The following is a 6,000-nucleotide window of genomic DNA, read 5'->3' as shown; positions in this document are numbered from 1 at the left end:
GTACAACGATTTAACCTCATAATTAAGCACAAGAAGGGTTTGGAGAATGTGGTGGCAGATGCCTTACCCTGTGTGTATGGTTGATCATAAAAGGTGGAGGTTGGTGTGCTGTTTGATATTATTTGTGTGTTTTTCTCTCTTAGGGCTTAGATTTTATGGGAGGAGATGTTACATGCAGTGGTGGCTGCATGTAGGATTTTTCCCCCATTTCAGGTTGCTGCTGAGCTCCGGCAGGTTAAGCAGGCCCAACTGGGTTTAGTCTGCTGATCTCTTATTAGCAGAGTACAAGGCTAGCCGGGAAACTGAAGTTCGAGGCCTCTTGGCCAATTGGGCAGCATGTGTGCTGCAGCTTTGTGGTGTTGTGTACGGGTACTTGTTTGTTGCTAGAAATCTTGGTTCTGGTGGTTACTCTCTCCTTTCTTTCCTTTTTAGGTTCCCAGTTTCCCTTTTAAAATTTCCTCAGATTTGGTTTGAATAATAAAATTTGACTGTTACCCTCCTGGTTTGTCTCCTCATTTTCCCTGGTTTATACATTGTTACAGCCCCTCCCCTTTATAATATCCCTAGACGGTTTTGGAGACGTAACATGCGCCTGTTAATGCTGTGCACCTTATATGTGATTAAAGTTATGATTACTGACTGATTTGATATGGTACAATGTGCTTAAAATCTGTTAAATGTGTAAGTACAACTTTGGTTAGCAACAAAGCCATTCCACTCAATAGATATTGGGAGCATTACGGTACCTGATCAAACCCCTCAGTAGTCTGCCTGACTTTGTCTAAACTAGAAGTGCATTCATGTAAGGCAGCCCGTACCTGGAGTGCGTGCTAGCCACAATAAACCAAGTAAGTTAATTGAATATAAAAGTTACGTTTATTTTGGCCTTATGTTGGAAACCGGGCAGTGTAGTCCAACTACTCTGTCCTCCCGACAGAGACGGATAGAGAGCTGTGTACTTGAAAGGGCAGAGTTTTTGAAGGGGTTATGTAATATTCTTCTGTGTTTTACGGTTCTGTCAAAGAATTTGTTCTAAATTACCTAAATATATCTTTATTAAAATGTGCCTCACTTCAGGCTGAGATCCAAATACTATCTAATGAGCATGTGTTTCAATGTTTCCTGCAGATGTTAAGGAGAGGCTGATTGTTAAAGAAGAAGCTTCTTTAGACCACAGACCTCATGCCGACCTGCATGACCCAAAGCCCCCCCACATAAAGGAGGAACAGGAGGGAGTCTACATCAGTCTGCCAGGAGAGCAGCTCAATGGGAAGGAGGTGATCAATGCCATCAGGTTTCCATTCTCTGCTCCTCCCATAAAGAGTCTGGATGATGAACAGTCTCTGCTGCTCTCACAGCTTTATCCAGACCAGATTAAAGGCAGAGAGCTTCCAGAAGAGAATGACGGAGAAGAATCCACCAGGATACAAGATCATGGAGATGCTTCCATTTCAGAGACTGAAGACACTGAGGAGGATGAAGAGGACAGTGATGTAGAGCACCCTCTGTCTAAGCTGAAACACTTGTCAGACTCTGGATATAAGAAATGTTCTACAAAGAAGAAAAATGTGGAGTTATCTAGGAAAGGCCGCACAGGAGTGAAGCTTAGTTGCAAAGACTGCGGTAAATCATTTATGGGAAAATCAGCTTTAAACACACACATGAGAATCCATACAGGACAGAAGCCTTTCTGTTGTGATCTATGTGGTCAAAGCTTTAGTCGAAAAGGAACTTTAAACAGACACATGAAAATCCATACAGGAGAGAAGCCTTTCTGTTGTGATCTATGTGAAAAAAGATTTAGTGTCAAATCTCATTTAAACAGACACATGATAATCCATACAGGACAGAAGCCTTTCTTTTGTGATCTATGTGGAAAAAGATTTAGAGACAAATCTCAGTTAAACAGACACACTAGAGTCCATACAATGCAAGACAAGGCAAGTTTTTTGTATAGCACATTTCAGTACAAGTACAATGTAAAGGGCTTTACATGATTAAAATTTTGGAAAATGGAAACAAACAAATTGGACTACAAATGTAGATGATGTTTAAGTTAACAGTTTAACTAGAACAGTCAAAGGGAATCCTAAACAAATGTGTGTTAAAGGTAAAGGTGTATTTACCTTCTTTTTTTTTTTAAACATACATAATTCCTGATGTGTTTAACTGTACAAGAGGAAGTTTAAAAATACTAGCAGCAGGAAGAGAGACAGCTTCTCACAGCAGGATGCCCTGCTGTAGATTCAGACCTCACCTCAGTCCCACCACCACTTCTTTCCTGGAGACGCTGGAGGAGTGGGTGACTGGGGAGACCAGCCACCATGTGGGCCACATGGGGCTAAAGGCTTACAAGCTGAGTAAATGTGCTTTCTGTGAAACTCATTTGCCGTCACTTCAATGGAGCAACAAGAGGGGGAAATGCTCGTACTCCACGGAGCGGAGGACCTGACTTGCATCGGAGTACTGTTGAGCCAATCAGAGTTAAGTCTGCAGTCTTAGACTCTGCGTCAGACCCCAGAGTAAAGAATCTGTCCATGCCAAAACCTGCTTTGTTTTGCTTCCTCAGGACTCCAGTCGGAGCAGTCAGCAGAGGACCCATGTGCCCAAGTGCAAAATCTGGACTGAAATCGCTTGCTGCATGCCGGGGACTCGACTACAACCCGGGGCCTGCACCGACCGCGTATTGGCTAGCTCAGAGCCGCATGTCTGCTGCTGAAATGACCAACGTTTTCCTGGAGTACTGCTTTCTCTTGGATGCTCAAAGTGAACCAGACTCACACCGAGGCACCGACAGGTTTGGCAGAGAAATAAACAGGGAAAGTTAAATGGTTTATTTAGAAGGTTTACGTAATGCACTTTCACCGTTAGCCTCGTTAGTATTCTTCGAACTATGTCATTACTGATGTAACTTGAGTATGTTTTTATGGTTTTAACAAACTTTATCTCCACAAGGGTTTTATACGCTGATGGGATATTGATGTTTATGTTATCCGGTCCACTCATTACGACTAAAATGAAGCCGAAGCTTTTTAAAGTTAGCGCCGAATGTCCGCTAGCGTAATGCTATTAGCTTCCGGTAACTTCCTCTTCCCAGATGCACGACTATGATTCGTTTCAAATGTAAGGCTTGTTTTTCAGCTAACAAACTGCTGAAATGTTTGCAGTGTAGCAGAGAATGAGGTAAGATTAATGATTACTGTTTTCTAAACCGGCCCTTCGACAGGTCGCCAGTCTATTGCAGGGCAATACAGTGACACAGGACAAACAACCATTCACACACACACACACTCACACAATGTGGACAATGTAGACAGAATAATTAACCTAACAGTCATGTTTTAGGAATGTGGGAGGAAGCCAGAGTACCCAGAGAGAATCCACGCACCCACAAGGAGAACAAGCACACTCCCTGCAGAAAGACCCAGGGTCGGACTCAAATCCAGGACCTTCTTGCTGTATGGCAGCAGTGCTACCCACTGCGCCACTGTGCAGCCACAAATCTACATAACGCAAATAAAATACAAAAACTTTATTTACAGATGACTCAGCAAGGCGGAGACTATTTTTTCAAATACAGATTTTTAAGCTAATTCTACTAATGAAGACACAGAGAACACGGCTCCAACTAAGTCTTTAAAAGATAGGGAGCATGTTGCATTTCGAAAGAAAAAGAAAAAAGTAACATGGGAGATTTGACATGGCATGGGAACGCCACAGTGATGATGGAGGAGCTGAAACAACATGGAGTCATTGATGAGGGCGATGGAAGCTCAACAGCAAGGTAAGTCATTACAATATTTTAAGTTTGTTCCGTTTCAAAGTGAGCAAACAAGGGCTGTGAGAACTGCTGTTCCTGAGCGGCTGAAGTCATTCTTCCAGCTGCCGCGTAAACATCAGTCTGGTAGCTCGTAAAGCGGCTCTAAACCTGTTAGCTGGTTAATGACAGGAGCTTGTTTACATGCCCAACTTTCCCTGATCGGATTGAAACGTGTTTGGATTAAAAGGAAATAAAGCTTTCTGAAAGCACCGTTTATATGGGCTCTAAATCATATAATTTCATCAGGACGTGTTTATTGCACCAAGATTTATTCAAAGTAGAATCTCTGACGTTAGCAGAGTGGTTGAATTTCCATTAAACAACCACAGAAGTTCTTTACTTCTTTATGCAGGAAAAACCAACAATAAAGGCAGAGGTGTGTTGGTTCTGACTGTTCTGAGCGCACAGAATGGACCTGCAGCTGGTTCTAAGATGGTAGAGAACTCCTGCTGTTGCTGTGGAGAGGAAATGATGATCATCCCAAAATGTTCTGTGCTGCAGCTCTGCAGCTCCATCCTCCACATGCAGACGCTGTAAATTCATGAGTTTAGATGGACGCTGATCAGATTATGGATCATAAACCAGCCTTCTCAATTTAATTCTGATGGTCATAATCTGTTGATTAAGGTTTAATTTTGAGTTAAGGTCCTGTATGGGAGAGAGGAGGAAGGCCTTAAACTAACTTTTCAAGAATCAAGAGTCTTTATGTAACCATAATTAAATATTGGTGAGACACTTAGAATAATAAGAGGCAGACTCAAATTAAGAACACTTAATTTAAAAAATGAGACATAAGCATTCCTAAAGGTCACTCTCAAAAATGTTAAAACGATCAGAAAAATAAAAAGTATTAAATATCTAAAACCATTTTGGCTCTTCAAAGAAAAAATTGAAAAACTTACAGAATAAATGTTCTAAAATATGCAGAAGGACAAATGTAGCATGTAGTATTTACATAAATGCAGCTTGTGCTGAAACAGTCTATAAATGGGCTGCTGGTTTATTTAATATTCAGAAGTGCTGCTTTTGCTCTGCTTTCATTGTTAGGACCAATTATTTCTCCAAGGTGCACAATGGTGAGATTCAGCCAAAGCACATTTAACAGCGGTTATCTCCTCTGTGAAGAAAAGTCAAACTAAGGGGTTTTTGTGGTCTCCACAGATGAGTTCAGACTTTCAGGATGAAAGCTGAAGACGTCTCCCTCTGCTGCTGTTCCTGCATCCGTCTCTAAGGCTCCAAGCCCACTTCCTGCTGGTGATTCTGCCCGTACGCTCTGTGTTTCCTCATCATGTTCAGGCTCCTCTAGTTGGCTCAACTAACCTCCTTCTCTCTGCTGAAGACTAACAAAACTCAGTTTTTACCTGTTTTATTTTCTATGATGAAATGTGACTCTGCATGCCGTGCTGGCCTTTAAATGTTTCATTCTGGGGTTCTGGACTAGTCCAAAAAGAAAACCTATTTCTATTTATGTAAACATGAAGTAATATACTGAGGAAAAATAAAGTCTTTTTGTGTAAGAACCGGGCTCCTGGTGGTTTGAAGAGCTTCAGTGGCTTCATGCAGCAGAGCCGTGTGAGGAGACTCTGCAGGTGATGATCTGTGGAGCAGAACCAAGAGCCTTCAGACCAACAAACCACCTCCTGATCAGCCCTCTTCCTCGACTGGAGCTTCAGCTTCTGGCTCATTCCTGGATTTTTTTTTTTTTTACCAAAATCTGTAATTTTTATGGGACAAATGGCGCCTGAGAACCCTTTCTGGTGTGATGAGCGGTGGCTCAGAGGAGTAAGACGTGAGCTACAGAGTCACAGGTTGCAGGTTCGCCTCCTGGACTAGACCACTTTTACCTCCAATTTCCCTCTATTGAAAGCAAAAAGCAGCAAGATGCCCTCTGGAGTTGAACCTGCAACCTTTAGGTAATAGTAAGCCAACCAGCATGTCTTCTTACTCCCTGAGCTACTCGCTCATCTACGAAAATATCCACGTTTCTCGTATTTGACTTAAATTTTAGGTTATTTGGGGGTAAAGAGGCGTCGACATCTCAAAAAGGGGCGTCGACATCCCAAAAAGGGGCGTCGACATCCCAAACCTTCGTCTCCTCCTGGAAAACAGCCCAGCAGGTCCAACCAGAACTCTGAGCAGCTGGGTTCTGCTCCACAGCTTCTGCTCTGGCTTCACTTCAG

This window comes from Fundulus heteroclitus, unplaced genomic scaffold (genome assembly GCF_011125445.2).
Source record: "Fundulus heteroclitus isolate FHET01 unplaced genomic scaffold, MU-UCD_Fhet_4.1 scaffold_244, whole genome shotgun sequence".
In the NCBI taxonomy this organism is placed as follows: Eukaryota; Metazoa; Chordata; class Actinopteri; order Cyprinodontiformes; family Fundulidae; genus Fundulus; species Fundulus heteroclitus.
Note: the sequence above shows the minus strand (reverse complement) of the source record.